The sequence below is a fragment of the Myotis davidii genome, unplaced genomic scaffold (assembly GCF_000327345.1).
Source record: "Myotis davidii unplaced genomic scaffold, ASM32734v1 scaffold111, whole genome shotgun sequence".
Classification (NCBI taxonomy): Eukaryota; Metazoa; Chordata; class Mammalia; order Chiroptera; family Vespertilionidae; genus Myotis; species Myotis davidii.
In genome coordinates, this window is record NW_006284347.1 from 1,115,896 (window position 1) to 1,132,962 (window position 17,067).

The following is a 17,067-nucleotide window of genomic DNA, read 5'->3' on the forward strand; positions in this document are numbered from 1 at the left end:
AGTGACAGCGCCAACTTTGAAGCCTGTTTACTGAACCCAACTTCCATGGGCCGGTTGTTTACCCCGTCGTTGCCACCTTCACTTCTCTTTGGGGAGGAGGATGGGTGGGCTTCTTCCGCGGAGTATCGGCCAGGTGATGCCCATTTGGGGTGGGTAAGTTCTCGAGCAATTATTCAAATAAACCCCAGCGATCTTTTCAGACAGCCTGGGAGACTTTGCACATTTTGAACTGTGTGACCCCTCTCGTGCCCCCTCCCGCGCCGCGCTCTGCAGTTTGGTGCTTTTTCTTTCACGCCCCCCCCACCCCCCGCGCCCCCTCTCCTGTGTATCTCTCTCCCGGCTCCTTCAGCCACAGCCCGCGGGTGCGTGTGCGTGTGCGTTCGCGTTGGCTGTGACACGGGGGTTACATTGGTTCCTGTGCCCTTTTCCCTCGCAGGGTGAAGCTCTGGGCCTCGGCTTTCGGCGGGGAGATAAAATCCATTGCTGCTAAGTACTCCGGCTCCCAGCTTCTGCAAAAGGTAAGGTTTCTGTGGTGGCAGGAAGCAAGCGAGGATTTTTTTTCCCCAGCACAGAAAATGGAGGCAGTTTTAGTTTTCCAAACAAACGTGAACCCCCGGCAGCATCAGTTAGCAGAGGTGTCCCTGATCCCCGGTTTCTTGGCAATGCCCTGTGTGGTGACTTCTCCCTACCAGCCGGCTATTTTTAGATGACACTTGATTCTAAACACAAAGAAAAGCAGGATACTCACGGGCACTGTCCTGGCCGGGGCTCTGAAACTCAGTGCTTTTGCACAGCTCTCCTCTCGGTGTCGGTACTGCCGGTTGGTTCAGTGCCAGAGCAGATGCTCCTCGGCCAAAAAAAATGCTAACTTCATCCAAGGGGTCCAGACTCCGTGCCTATTTGGCGGTGCCTTTCACCTCGCCTGCCTGTGAGGCTGGGGTTCAGTGGATCTGAGAGAGACGCTGCACTATTGTTTGTCATCCCTGCAGTTGTACAATCCCATTATTCCCCAATCATCTACCCAGGGCTGGGATGCATTACATCATTACAGATAAGGAGAATGAATATGGTTATCTTTCCACTCAGCTGCACTGCCGGGTAATAACCTGGGAGAGGGGTCCGCAAACTTAAGAAATTGGTCTGCGTCCATATAATTCTGGAGAGTAATGAGAATGGAGAATTGATTATTAGGCTTTTATCAGGAGCGGCATCAATTTTAATTCAAACAGACAGCATTATGTTTAAAATTACAGTGTGTGATATATGGTCCTTTGCCCTCCTCTCTAAGAAGAAAAGAAAGGGGGAGGGGGAAATAAAGGTCTGGGAATGAGAGATTAGAGGGGTTAAAAGAGTTTCAAGTTAACACATCAACAGGATTAATCCAAGTATTCTCTTAAAGATAGAAAACAAAATTGGCCTTGAGGGGATAATTCTCCGAAAATGGGTACAAACAGCTTAAATTGTTAAGTTAACTTTCAAGCATTTTAAAATGTGCTTTTTGGGCCAATGTAACATATGTGTTATGCATGCTGCCTGGTAACCAAGTACGTATTTTATTTATGGCATACCGCTTCAGAGAGTAGCATTTTTGGGGACAGTATATGAAACAGTTTGTCACATGAAATTTAAATATCGTAATAAAATACCAGCCCATAATAGAATGTTATTCTGGTTTAAAAACTGCCAATAGCCATACTCTTAAACTGTGCAGATTGTTTGCTCAACTCCATTATTTGGGGAAGGAGCTCATTGAATTAAAGGCATTGATAAACATTTGAGGCTCTGATGTACCCTTTTGGATGATGATAATTTGCATACCTGTGAACCTTCTCTCAGTTTGTAAGGATTGCGTCTTTTGCTCGTATTCTTTTACTCTGGACCAGTCTGTACCCTGCCTTGGCGTTTTGCCCATGTGTCAGATGTGTTATGTGGAGAATTCTGGACTATCGCATTGTCTGTATATTTTTCTTATGCTTTTAAAGAAGAGAATATTTGTATAACTTTAAAGAAATATTTTTCATCTGCATGTTGTAGTGGAGTTGTAGCAACTCTGAAAGCATTACTTCAGAGCCTGTGACTGTTTTCTTAGTTGTGCTTACATATCTTCTATCTCACATTTTGTAGGCACACATGAAATATATATTTTTCTTCTCTCTGAAGTGAAAACACACACACACACACACACTGCACAAAACCCCATCAACCATATTATTGGCTTCTCTATAATAGCAAATTGGAAACAGTTAAAATGCTTCTCTTACCTTCTCATCAGCATCCTTTCTGATAGTGAATTCACAAGCCTAGCTTTGCTTTTGTCATCTTTGCAGCCTGACAATTGTATAATTATTTCCAGCTGTTTATGGCTTTGTTGTCAGTTCTTGCTGTTGCCTGGCATTTGGTAATCTGATGGGAGGAAGGTGAGGTGTTGCTTAGAATTAGGGTCCAGCACGGTATCTGCTCTCGCTCTTGGATTGCAATCACCGGCCATGGAATCGTGAGGTACCCAGGGCTTTGGCTTGCTAGGCAAGTACTTCCATGAATGATGGGCAGGGCACATTAGACAATGCACATTGGGGAGCATTTTGGCAGTTATCTTTTGGCTGTCTTATTCCGTTGCCCCCAACTATGACTATTTTAAAAATTAGCAAAGAACACTGATTTAGAGAGTTTAGAGGATGAATGAGAAAAGATCCGAGGTGCTCAGAGTGTGGGAGGCATAGCGTCATTTGGAAAAGCAAGGAGTCAGTTGCCTTTCTCTTCTTTATTTTCAAGTTTCTGGCCATTTGCATGAGAAATTACTCCTCTAAGTCAAAACTCTCTGCATTCTTCTATTGCAACATTGCATCTTTAACAGTTAAAATACTCTCAAAATGACCGAGAAAACTTGGTTGAAAAATGCATTAACACTGTATTAAGAGGACTCAAAGGTGACAATACTGTGTTGCATAATAGACTGTAATTACATTTTTAAGGCAAGAACATTGAACCTTGAATTTCAGTTAAGTGAGGTATACTGCAGGCCACTGTATAATTGTATGTACTCTATTGTGTAGTTTCTCTAATTGACACTTCATGTTGTGAGGGATGTAGTATGCTCATTTTTAGCATGGGACTTTAGGACTTTTTGCACTAAGGTAAAAACTTTATAAAGTATTGTGAGTAGAAGTTAAGTAATAATTGGCCATCTATTTTAAGGTGTTTGAGGACAGGGAAAACTGCCATTTTGGTAATAGGTTCTTATTAGGTAATTTAATGGGAGGTAGCAGAATTATCACTGACTTCAACATAAATACAAATAGTTAATAATGTGCCTCATTGTTGTGGCTTCAGACAGGAGACTATTTCATTAATTGTTTCTATATTTCATACCATGGCTTTTGCTACTTTAGCTTATGATAATGTATTAGGTATTCACTGCCAGACTTTTCTTATTTTTTTTTTTCCTCCTTTTTGTCTTTGCTGAGCACAGGAATAGCAACCTATTAGTTCCTTACAAAGAGGAAATCTTTTATTTTATAAAATGCAGTAGTCCGTGTTTTAGCGAAGTTGTGTGTTTTCAGTACAGAATGGGGGAAACGTGGGGCTTGGATGTTGGAGCTGGACTGAATCTTGAGAGGCCATCCTGTGGTTTAGGAGCGCGGGCCCGGGAAGGAAGGTGCTGGTATGTGGCTGTGTGCCTGGATGCTGCCTTCCTGAGCTGCAGATACTGCAGGGGTTTCGATTCACTTCACCCTTTAATTAACTTTCCTATTTGACATATTCATGCCAGGATTCAGCTCCTCCATCTCGCTTCATTTTCCCCAAAGAATGTGCTTTGTTTGGGTTCTTTGGGGGGAGGCATGGCTTCATTACCCTTCTAATACCAGGGTTCAGTGTGAGGCATTCTAGTAGGTCAGATAACCTAGGCTGTTAAACTCCGGGGCTCTCCAGCCCTAACATTCACAAGAAAAGGCATTAAGCTGGCATGATTCTCATTTCATCCTCCTTGGGGACAATTTGGTAGGAGCTGGGTGTTTCATTCTATTTAGTCCTGCATTCAGGGAATGCTTGTTCATGGGAACGAAGGGTTTCAATTGCATTTTCCAGAATTGTGTTGATAAATACACAGCAGAAATATAGGTAATGTGTGTCTGTGGCAGTAATGCTGGGAAAGCATTGACATTTACCTTGGATGCCCCTTACAGCCCTTCTTGGAATGCACAACTAGGTTTTTGTGTTATCAACTATTTATCGAGAGAGCGGCTTTAATACACAAACTTGATGTCTCTTTCCACAGGGCAGAGTCAGCAAAGTAAAAGGCTGGCTCTTTAAGCCACTTTGATAATTATGACTTTTTTATCAATGTGGAAATCGATGGACGTTTGAATAATTAAATAGGAGTAGACACTTGTCAGGAATTGGGGAGCAGTGCTTGCTGCCCTTAGGGAGCCTGAAGCTCGCCCTACAGATTGCTTTTATGGGGGAGGTGCCACTTAGCTGCGCATTTTTGTTGAATAAATAGTTATTTGTCATCCTGCAAGATTAATGCATTCACCCTATGCTGCCGATGCTTTAAGTCACGGCACCACTTCAGTTACTGGACTTTTCCCTGGCGGATTATTTTTTAAAGTCTTGAAATCTCGGAAATGACAGCTTTCTTTTACTTTTTAAAAAATATATGTTTTCATTTTTAGAGAGAGGAAGGGAGAAGGAAAGAGACATTGATCCATTACCTCGTGCACACCCGCTACTATGGATCGCGTCCACAACCCGGGCATGTGCCCGAACTGGAATCTAACGGTGACCTCCTGGTTCATAGGTCAATACTTAACCATACCCGCTGGGCGGAAATGACCATTGTCAAACTTTGAGGGCAGTTTATATTGGTGTCCTTAGCCCAGGCATCAGGACATTAGCAGGGCAGGGTAAACCAGTTAAAATTCAGTGTGAGCATCTTCCCCAGGCATATATCTACTTGCATCTATAAACTGGTACATGGTCGCTTGCTGTTCAGAGAAAGTTCTTTTTTTTTTTATGGCTTTGCTCAGTTTTGGTTTGAGCCCCTTTTGTTCCTTTCTTTTTCTTTTTCCTCAAAAATTTTTTTCTTTTCTGCCAGGTATACTTCTGCTCTGCTTTTTCTCTCATCAGGAACTGCTACAGCCTCTTCCTCAGATTTCCACATGCTGGGCAGATAAGGGAAATGAAAATGTAGGCATGGTGCTCTTGTCAGAGGCAAACTTCAGACTTTTATTTCCATGTGCTAATCAATTGTGATCAATTACTATGGTGATATCAAACTGGTTTTCTTTTATATTGTATTTTATTTTATGTATTCTAATACCAGGGTGCTGTTAGGCAAACCCATGAATATCAAACCACCTAATAATTATGAAATCTGTCAGGCACAGGCAAGCACGACTAACGTTTCCAGTCTGTGATAAAGACATACCTGTATATCAGGATGAATCAAACCATTACCCTGAGCACCTACCAGGTGGTCTATTGTATTCAAATAAGTGCAAGTTAGGGGTTCAGCCTTTTTCTTTTTCAGTTTTTGATTGATCCTCACGTGGTGTTTAGTGCTCCCACTTATGCTGGTGAATGAATGGCTCGGGGTGTTGGGCTTACGTAGAGAAGCGTACATCCTCACAGGGATCCTTTGCGTCGGGTCTGTCATTAATCCAGATTTCCCACTGCAGGTGCCCACTAGGGGCCCTTTTCTTTATCCAAGCACGCACCTCTGAGGCATTTATTTCAGGCACCGCCCTCATCTCCTGCAGTCACAGTGCTTGTTGGAACGGGCTCTGGAGTCCACAGGTTGTGTGTTCCTGGGACACTATGATGTGACTTAGAGGTTTGCTATGGCTGAGACTGAGAAAAAAATGAAATAGATGTTAGAAATGCCAGTCTATGAATTTGCCTATGAGATTCCTCCCCCTCCTCCATTTTAATGTCATTTTTATACAAGAGACACGTGGCCCGTGTTTCATCTCCAGTGACTCGAGTGATGCTTTTATGCATCATTCAACGAGAGAAGTTCCTCAGACCTGGCAACACATAGAATCTTCATCAGCCCTCTCTGGTCCACTAAAGTCAGCTTCTCCTTCAAGGGAAGAAAATGAGGTAGAGGAAGAGGAGGGTGCTTGCTGTCCCTTGCTTTTCCTGAGAAGTTAGAGACCAGTAGACAGAGGGGGGTTGTGTCTGAAATGTAAAGCCAGACTTAAGGGCCCCTCTTTGACACAGTCCTCTACCTGGGCCACACCCCACCCTTAGCAGACCAGGCATCTGCATAGCTGATGTGTTTTGGGGGATTTTTACCTGCATAGCCAGCACATCTGCTTTTCAGAAAAAAGTTATTTTACAAATACAGCTCTGAAAAGGGTCTAGTATGTTTTCAATAAATGGCAAACATTTCGATTTTCACTTGCTTTGAACAACACTCTCTGGGTGCTCATTCCAAGGCAGGGTAACTATGGCATTACGTTTATAGGGTGTATTAACTTTATATGTTTCATGGCTTCCCCAGTTACCCCGAATCAAGATTATGAAAATAACTCAGAAACCAAACTGGGCATTTCAAGGCCAAATTGGAAAGGAGAGCATTATCTCTTGACAAGACATAGTTGGCTATTTCTTCACTTTGTGCATTTGCTATTGGAAAACTGTACCCTCCCAAGGTTAAAAGAGCTGCTATTCATGTAAATGCCCTGGACAGGCAAGCTGGGCAGGGCCGTGGATGGTCTTGGCTTATCCATTTCTTGTGAAGCCACTGCCAGTCGGTATTCGGGGCTTGCACATGTCATTGCCATTATACTTTTTAAGTTTGTGCGTGCATGTGTGTGCCAATAAGAACGGATGCTGCTCATCGCAGAATGTGCCAGATGCTGCCTGCTGTCAGGAGGACTGTTCTTGTCCTCTGTGCTGTTGGAGGGCAGGGCCTGAGGGAGCACACCAGGGAGCTAGGACAGAACCCAGTGACCCGGTCCACCGGGTGTGGCTTTGTCCAGCATCTGAGATTTTATAAGCAGCTGGAAGCTGAGGATCTGCTCAGACCAGGACCAGCTACATAATTTGCAGGGCCCAGTGTGAAAGGAAAACATGAGACCTCTTGTTAAAAAATTATGAAGACTTTCAAGATAATAATAGAGCATTAAGGCAAGCCGAGGGCTCATTGGGTCCGGGAAAACCCACTGTGCGAGAGGCCGTCCTCAGTTTGGCTTCCCCCACCTCTGCTGAGTCACTGGTCCTCTCAGCCTAATTTAAGGTTCCTGGCTGCAGTCAGTTTAGGGGCATCCTTTGCTCGTCTTTGTTGTAATAGGTGGAGAGCGTGGAGCATTTCCATTCCAGAGACATACATCTTTGGATGTTGTTAAAGGTACGGTCACTGACCTAGGAGCGGTGGCACCCGTCCTTTTCTGTTTTCTGTAGGCATTTTCTGAGTGGCCTTGGCCAAATAATTTCATCTATAATAATAAAAACGTAATATGCTAATTAGACCAGACAGCGGAACGACCTTCCAGATGTTCGTCTGGATGTCCTTCCAGACAAAGTCGGGGCTGTGAGGGCCAAGGCAAGCTGCCATGGCTGCGAGGGCTGAGCCCCTTGCACGAATTTTGTGCATCGGGCCTCTAGTCAAGTAATAAAAAACAGCATTCACTGGGTGTCCCTGCATTCCAGGTACTGTGATAAGTACTTTACACATGTCATGCCATCCAGTTCCCCCAACAACCTAAGGAGGCAGGGACTACCAGTCACCCCATTTTACAGATTTAAAGCTGAGGCTTCAGAAGTTAAGTAGCCTCCCCAAGGTGACCAAGCTGAGCTTGCAGAGTCCACGGTGCTGTGGCCTCTCCCCTCTGTGTGCTCTTCTTTGACCTCAGTTCCCATTTGAAAAAATGTGAATGTACCTGCCTTCTCTACCTCCTGGGTGTTTGGGAGGCTTAAATGAGATAACATCTGGGAAATTACTTTAGAAACAATTAGAGCCTAGGATAACAGCTGAGAGGACTCAGCTTGGAGTCAGAACTTGGATGTAAGTCCCAGATCTGCCATTTCCTAGCTGGGTCACCTTGTATTTTAACATTTCTGAGCTTGTACTTGCAAATGTGAAAGGAGATCAATACCTTCTACCTTACAGGCTGTGGTGAGGATAAAATAAAATATTCAGAGCATCTAGCACAGTGCCTGGCACTTAAGTGCTTCATGCCAGCGAGTTGTTGAGGTCATGGTTGTTTGCATGACACAAATACCAGCTCCTCAGATAACGCCATTGATCACTCATGGGGCATGGCTCCACACACACATGTGGACTGAGTTAGCAAGCAAGTGCATGAATGGGTGAGTGAGTGCTGGGTGCTAGGGTGTAGGCATGTGAGCCCACCTGGCACTTGATGGGGAGGACACTGTGGGACCAAATACTTCAGAGTAGGAGGAGGCAGCAGCAGACACAGCCTCTGTCCAGATGTTAAGTCTTCTGGAGATCAGCACCCTTCTCCCTGAGGGCCGGGGAGTTGCCCAGAGGAACCCTTCACACAGGGTCTTCCTGTCACTCCTCCCTGGCTCACCCTGCTGTATAGGTGGTAGGCCAGACCAAGGAATGCCTGTATCTGCTGCACTGCCCAGAGGGACAGCCCGGAGCACCCATCAACTTTTCCTGCTGTAAAAGTGCACCCAGCAGCACTGCAGACATGCATTAATCCAGATATCCTCTAGGACAGCAGGCCAGGCGTTTCCTCCTGTGAGAATTCTTCTTGCTGGCCTTGGGGCGGGATTGGGGGGGGCACTGAACTTCTCCCGCCTAGCTCCCGGGAAGCAGTGGAAGAGGCCACTTGGGGACCAGGCACCTCGCTAGGGCAGGGAGTCTTTCCTCCAGTCAGGGAGGGAGATGCTGCACTGCATGCGGGCCGCCATCTGTCATCAGGAGGCACTGAAGGGCATCCATGTTCCTTGGTTCTTCCTGCAGCTCTGCCCTCCCCCTCTTCAGAGCTTCCTTGACACGTTCTGTGTTATGTTTTGGCCTTGGAGCATCTGCAGTCCTCTGCTGATCTCCTTCAAGAGTCTGAATGAGTGACACTTGCCACCCCTCTGTGTGTAAACATAGGTACCAGCATCTTGAAATCATGAAGGGGACGCTATTGTAGTCGCATAACTTTTAAAAGTTGTTTATGCATCAAGCCATTCTAATGAACACCAAAAGTCAGAAGTCAGTAATGAAAGAAAGGGAGGTGGCACCATTTTTACCTGGGTTTGCTCATCAGCAAAGCAGAGCTAATAATGAAAGGCCCTGTGTCAGGGGGCTCTGGGAGGATTATATGATATAACACAGGAAGAGTTTAGAATGATACGTGGCACGTGGGAAGCTGTAGCTCGCCAGCTACTCTCTCATTTATAGAGTCTTCTTTCATTATTAATGAAGAACAAGAGAGACGCCTGGAATTGTAGTCACTTTGATCCCATGATGAGTTCATAAAATTAAGGCAGCATGTGTCACCCACACTTAATATGATGGGTACAATGGCAAACAATAACATTTATTATGTCCCTGAGGAGGTAAAATTCTTTTTGCCTCCCCCCTCCTCACCCTCCCCTCCCCGCCAAATTTCCTCATCCTGTCCCTCGCTCAGTAAAAGTGCCCAGTTGTGATTCAAGTTTGTTCCTGCTATAACATTGTATCGTAATTTGCAAAGCAAAGTGAGAGTCAGAAACACCGGGCAGGCTTTTGCCTGTGTCCCTACGCCATCCGTAGTGCCTTTTCCATTGTGCTGCGCTGAGGCAGAGGTGGGAAAATATTGTAGGAAGGAACAATAGGTGTGGGAGGCAATAAATCCATTGAAAGTAGGAAGTCTGGCCGAGAGTCATAACATACAGCTTTGCTCTTAGCTTCCTACCAGTTTCCATGACCAGGGGATTGTACTGTTAGCTCAATACAATCGCATCATGTACCAGGTACAAACAGCTCGGTGGGCAGAGGGTTTCGTCCCACTGACCAATAAATGGCAGTCGCCTGGCTTCTGGGATGGTCATGCTGGAGTTTGAATGTCCTTCCTCAGTGCTGGTCTGGGCTTCTTTTGGAATGTTACACTTTTGCACACTGGCTGAGGGCACACTGCAAGGGGATGACTACCAGGCAATCTTTACAGGTGCATGGGTGTGTGTGTGCGTGGGCGAATGTGTGTGTGGGTGTTTTAATATACATGGGTTGTTTCCTTTTGTTGATAAAAACTGGTAACTCCTTGAAATTCCCAGGGTCTGTGTCCAAGTTCAAGCATTTCAGAACATCAGGAGTCATCTGGTCACCCTGAAATCAGAGGTAATCCTCTCAGAAAAGGGCTCATAGCTCACTAACCTTTTCAAAATACAACCAGCAACACACTTTTCCCAGAACAGGAATTTCAGAATTACAGACCCATGCTGGATTTCTTACTTCAACAGCAAGATTTTCATGGTTTTTTTTTTTGTTTTTTTTTTGCATGAAACAAATACCCTGTGGCTGACAGGAAAAATATATAGTGTTAGAATTTAGAGTTCATTGATTTTGAAAGTCTTTAAAGAGAGGCGGTTGGTCTTGGGAGGGCAGAACTGTGAAGGGGTGAGAGTCTGGATCAGAGTCAGACTAGTCTGGGTTTGAGTCTGATGCTACTGCTGACTAGTCATCTGACCCTGACAAGTCAGTCACCGAACCTCAGTGTTTTTACCTGTCAAATGGGCACAGCGGTACTAACATCTAGGGTGGAGTGAAGGGGTCTGACTGAGGAGCCACACTCAGGATGCTTAGCCAGGAGTGGCTTCTAGGAAGTGTTTAGAAAAGGTGGGCTGTCGTTACTGTGGGTTACTGTTGTTATGATTATTATTCCACAGTGGCCGCTGCCATGTACCAGGGCATGTTGCTGCTGAAGATAGCAATTTGTTCACGTGGGGGAGAGCTAATAGGCCATCCACAGGCCTCGTTTGTGACCTCCACTAACACTGCCCAGCACAGAGCCCCATCAGTGCTCCGTAGGCAGTAATCCTAAAAATGATGCAGGTACTTTGTATTTTGTGCCATGTGCTTTATTTGTACTATTTCATTTAATTCCTCACAACTACTTCTGAGGTAGCATTTTCTTCTCTTTTATTTGTTTGTCCTCACTCAAGGATATTTTTTTCCCATTGATTTCAGAGAGAAGATGAAAGGGAAGGAGAGGGGGAGAGAGAGAAACATCGATGTGAGAAAGACACATCGATTGGTTGCCTCCCACATGCACCCCAGCAGGGGCTAGGGGAACCTGCAACCGAGGTACCTGCCCTTGATCGAGAATTGAACCCATGACCCTTTGGTCTGGGGGCTGGCAATCTAACTACTGAACAACCACCACATTGGTTGGTGGCCTCCACTTGCACCCTGACTGGGGCTGGGATTGAACCTGCAACCCAGGTTCATGACACGCTCTGACTGGAAATCAAACCCACTACCTTCCTGTGTGCAGGCCGACGCTCTAACCCACTGAGCCCCACCAGCCGGCTGAGGTTGCGTTATAGAAGTGCAGCAATGGAGACAGACAGCGTGACTTTGCCTCAGGCTACATCACTCCTGGTGGCAGAGGCAGGCTTGGAGCCTGGGTCATGTGAATCCTGGGCACCGGGGCTAGGGTCTGAGGAAGGGCACCTGGATACCTCCCAGGACCAGCATTCTTCCTGAGCTTTCCTTACGGCCCGGCGTTGGCCCATCCGGGCAGTTGTTGGAGGCTTTCTCCTGCTCTCATCCTTTCCCCAACTGAATTCTTAAATGTTTGGGTACATAGTCATTTGCTTTCATAATGCAGAATTAAAAGGGGCAACGGCTGGACTGAAGGCAGGGCCCAGTAAGCCCTCTAGCTTTTTACAGTTCTCTCTTTTATTACAATAAAATGATGCTACTGATCTTTTGATTTCAGCTCATTAGGTCTGACTCTTAGAAGCCTTTCTGAGAAGCTCATTGAATTTGGTTAAATTTCCTTTTGTGCGTTCCCCATTATGGTAATGGATGTTTCTGTGGAAGAGCCAGCGTGGGCTCTGGGACCTGGGGACAAGACTGATCTGGCTTTACGATCCAGCTTAGCTCCTATTCAGCCTGGCCTCAGGTTCCTTATCTGTCCAATGGGGTCATGGTGAGGATTCGCTTTGTTGACATCTAACAGTCTCAGCGCAGAGCGGGTCATTCGGGAAGTACTTTGTCAATTTTAATTCCTTGGCCTTTGTTATTCCCATTCTTCGTCTCTCTGTCCTGAATGTTGGATGATGCTTATTTTTTTATTTCCCTCTGGGATGCTACAGTTCTGTGTTTCTGCATGAGTGACAGCCAGCTTGAAGGCCACAGCCCTTGGACTCACCAGGGTCAGTTTTATTTTGCTTGGAATGAGTCTGGCAGATCCGTCCATGCCCCAGGCAGGTCTGGGAATGTGTGATATCCTGAGGACCCCTTAATCTCTCTCCATGGGGGGTGTTGAGAAGGAGGCAGGTAAGCTAGACCTTAAATTCCCAGGGGGCAGGCTTGTTCTTTCGGGAAGGAGAGGGCCCTCTTTGGCACGGGGCACAGAGCTGTCTTTGGGGTGGGCTCCAGGGGCTGTTGTGGATGCGTGAATATACAGATGAACAAAGGAAGGGTGGAGGGGAGCCTTTTCCTGGTGCTCACAGGCTAGTAATGAGAATAAGAAAGCTGTTGAGCACAGGCTAAGAACAAGGTCCTTCCCATCCCTTTCTTCATTTACTCTCCAACGCTGGGTCTTATGGGTGCCTAGCATCAGGCGTGGATGCCCCCAGAAGTCGGAGACTGCCTCCCAGCTACAGCAGTCCAGCTCTGAAGCCCTGTGAGCCTGTCCCTCACCCATAGCCCCTGGGTGCCAGCAGGGACTGCCCGACAGCCTAGCCAGCTGCTCCTCACTTCTCCCAGCCTGTGGCTTCCTCTCGTCCCAGGAGCCCCCCAGCCCATCTCGGTCAGCACCCTGAAAACACGGCCAGGTCTCCCTGAAAAGCCTCCCAGCCAGGCTGAGGGGTCCTGGTGCCTCCCAGCACCAAGCCCGGCAGCTGCCACCGGAGCACCGCAGTGCTGGGCGGGTGCACGCGGAGCACCAAGCGAGACTGATGGGTCCGCGCAGCCGCCACCATCAACCTGGGGGAGGCAGCTCTGCACAGGCAATTAGGAAGCTGCTGCAGCTAATTCCATGGAGCGTGCCAATGCCACATTCCCAGTGACATTCCGGAGAAATGGATTTTATTTCCGTCCCCGTCACCTTCATGTAGGGCCGTTACCTGGCCTTCTCTGAGGCCCTGCCAGCTTCAAGATGTTGCACGTTGTTTGCTGAGCATGATTTCACCTTCTTAGTGTGGCTTCCTTTGATTTTATATTTGCTTACTTATTTATTTTCACATCACTGGGACTGGATTTCTGAGTGTGTGCATTGCAGGCAATCAGAGCTGCTTCTTCGTCTGTTGCATGTACCTGCAGCATCCACAGAGCAGCGCTATCCACTCCTGGACCACATCCTGGCTGCGCCCTACATGGCTGTGCACAGCACCGCCATGTAGGAGGAGACCTTGGGAGAGGCCATAAATCCAGGCTGGGTGATTCGCATTTGCATTTGTGTCCTGCAGGTGCAATTGCCTGCTCTCTTCCCCAGGCCTAGTCCCGGGGAGCTGCCTAAAATAAAGCCTGCACCAAGCACACAGCCCCTCCGAGATGAGGGGGAGCAGCTGGCTGCAAAGTGGGAATTAAATTATATGGATTTAATGGGGGGGCAGTTTTGCCAAAAGATGTTTAGCTCCAGCCCTTCTTTCTCCCAGTGTCAGAGTCAACAGGGTATGGCGTTTGGAGGCTTCTGGAGGGTTCCTGCATCCAGCTCCTCCCTGGGACGTTATTCTATAGCGTCCGTGAGGCTTCCAGGATGACCTTTGCTCTGCGGAGCACCTCGGGTCATATCACACCTGGAATTTGCCGTGTGGCCTTGCAGCAAGTGATCAGAATCCTATGCTCACTTCTGCCTTCCTGCTGCGCCTGGCTTCTCACTCAGATGGGACTGGGAATGAGGGACCTCAGGGCTGGAGAAGGTTGTTCTGAGAACCAGCCCCTCCCCTGTGGGTTGGGAGACTCAGTGGCCTGCCCCAGGTGTCACAGTGAATCGGAAAGGCTAGCCCGGGTCCTGCACTGAGCCCACAGAGGGAAGGAAGCCACCACGTCAGAGGACAGTGAGAGGCAGCCTCTAGCCCCCTGTCCCTCTGCTCTTGTCCCACACCGTTCAAAGCTCCCCTGCTGGCCTGCAGGAGAAATTGGTTTGCAGCCTTTCCTGGGATTAAATCTCTTTTAAGCCAGACTTTTACCTATAGAAAATGTTTCCCCAGTGTATCTCTTTTTAACAGCCAAAATATTTGTCCCAGTGTGTCACCGGGGAACATTCTTCTTATTAACACAATCTGCATATGGGAAGCCAGTAGAAATCAGAACAATTAGTCAAATGTTTATTAAGCGCTGATAACCATCTGGAAACCCGAGGTCTCAGCTTTCTCCTTTTGCACAAGAGAGGTTCAAATGACCACATGCTTCATTTGGGGTAGGATATTATGGGTTGGGAAAATCTTTAGCCATCTTCACAGACCTATAAGAACACATTTGCTTTTAACCTAATGTTGGAAATATTTTCTTCCCTCCTCTCCTCCTTTTCTTCCTGCTTCACCAGATACCTATTGAATACCCAATGAGGCGTGCAGAGCGTGCTGGGCGCCAGAATCCCTTTGCTGTTGTGGCTACCTTTTCCCATCCTCACCCGGAATGCCTCAGGGACAGCACACTGCTCACAGTCCCCAAACACACCAGGCCGTGCCACGCCTCCATGCCTCGGCCTGTGCTGTTCTTGCTGTCTACACTACCCTCCCTGTTGCCCTTGTCTGGCGCTTGAGCCTGACTCTGGAGGATGCCAGACTTCAGCATCAGAAATATCACCCGGGGAGCTGACTACAATGCATTATTCCAGGGTCCCACCCCAGGAGATGGAGACTCAGTGAGCTTGGCCCAGGGCCCAGGAACCTGCATTCTCACAAGCTAGGTGATTCTGTTGCTGGTGGCTTTGAGAAATGTTGCTTATTTCTGATTGTTGGGAAGGCTGCTGGCTTGCCCTAAAGAGACTCACTCATTCCCTGTCTTTTCTGCTGGGGGGAAGCAAGCACATCTTCCCATCATGGTTGGCTTACGCATCTGTGTGTGAAGTCTGTGTTGTCCTGGGCCAGAGGCTGTGGCTGCTTGGCCTTTGACCCCAGCCTGACGCTGGCCCTGGATGCAGCCTTCCTCGGTGTAGCTGGCGTGAATGGAGCTTTGAACAAGTCAGGCATTTTGTGTCTAAGTCAGAAGGTACCCAGGGGCATGTCTGATTGTTGAGGTAGTTTATTGAGAAATCACTGAGCAGACTTGAAGTGGCCATTCCCCCACTTGTGAGATGGAGAGGAATTTGTTGATCTGTCACTGATGGCTTTTTTTCTTACCAAAGAGGTGAGAGGGACCTGTGGTTACTAACCCTTTAATAAAAAAGGGTTGGCATGAAAGACATCATCTGTTTTGCACAGAAGGCTGCTCCTGATCTGCTTAGTACAAGAATTGCTCCCCCAGGGGTCTGTTGGGCACAAAACTGCATTCCCCCCCCCCACGTCAGTGGCTTTTAAACTTTTTGATCATGGCTCACAGTAAGATATACATGGTTCATTGCAACCCACTGCACACAACTTCACATGTGAAACACAAGTTTTATGGAGCATTACTTAGCCGCACTCTCTGTAGTGTAGTCTGGTCTGTTCTATATGATCATCCTCCTTTCTACTCTTCTGTTGTGTTGTTCTGTTCTATTCTATTCATGTTAGAAGGCTAACTGTGAACAGTAAATTGATCTCACAAACTAATAAATGTGCTAAGAAAAAAAGTGCTGTAAATGTTACTAGGGTAGATTATAGGTTGGTTCAATTTTATTTTGGGAACTACAGCATTGATCTTTGAGACTAAAGTTGTGTTTTCCCCAATTATAATGCTAGGTGGTGATAAATAACATTTACTAGCCAGTCACAATTTAAATTCTTTATATAAATTGTATCTCACCTTCTCAACAATCCCAAGAGAGAGGTGCGCTGATGCCCCATTTTGTAGATGAGAACACTTAGGTTCAGGGAGGTCACATAGCTAGTATGTTGGTTCTTGAGCTCAGAGCTGTGTGGCTGTGAGCCTGTGTGCTTAACCTATGTTTGCACTTACCACTTCCTGTTGCCAGCAGCCACCTTAGTTGGTCCTAAATGTTACCACTGGGCTCCTCTGTGGACAATATGGGATGGCACAGTGGGGAGCATGGGAGGAAGTGTGAGAGAAAGGGAGGAGAGTGGAAGAGGGTGAGCTGCGGTCTTTAAAAACATCTGGTATTATACCTAGCACTTACAGAATTTACAGAGTTTTTACATCTGTGTTCTCCTGGCCATTTCCTTTTACTGTGTCCACTGCATCTGGCATTTGTTATTGTACCTGCTGGGCAGTTAGTTTTCTCATCTCTTTCTCTGACCAGGGTCATCTTGGCATGCCCAGGACCTGGCCCAAGGAGAGGCATCACGAGCATTTAGTGAATGTGCACGCGCATGAAGAGGTCCTTTAATTTAATCCTTATAACTAGCCCATCAGTAGCATTCTATGCTAGTATTGCATTTGAGGAACTGGGCCCGAGATTATGAAGCTAGTGATGGAGGAGCACCACCCCTGGGTGCAGATATGACTATTATGTTCATATTCATTTGTTTTCTGAAAATTAATTTGGTTATCCCACCTCCCAAGAATTTACTTTCCTACATCTGGATCTGGGTTTGCTGAGCTTGGTTTTGTAGGTGTTTTTGGTTATTTAGGCATGATGTGGCTTGACCAGAGGTCACGGCTAGAGAGGTCAAGGCCCTGCCTAGGAGTCTGGGTCCAGGTTCCAGCTCTGGCTCTGACACTGCTTCTCCCTGAGCCTGCTCTCCACCAAGCTTCAAGGGCCCTCAATGCCGACTCAGCATAGCAGGGGGCGGCAGGCCCTGCCTCAGTTCCCAGTCTGCTCCACTGGGAGCTGGGTGGCACTC

At 47.0% G+C, this 17,067-nt stretch overlaps 1 protein-coding gene across 1 annotated transcript in view; it reads left to right on the top strand.

Annotated features, from left to right (window-relative positions):
* The first annotated feature begins 369 nt into the window (after window positions 1–369).
* CACNA2D3 (calcium voltage-gated channel auxiliary subunit alpha2delta 3) overlaps window positions 370–17,067 on the top strand; it is an 817,122-nt gene continuing 800,424 nt past the window's right edge. Inside the window, exon 1 of the mRNA XM_006754680.2 lies at window positions 370–518. The gene's annotated coding sequence lies outside the window, so the exon portion shown is untranslated. The remainder of the gene's footprint in view (window positions 519–17,067) is intronic.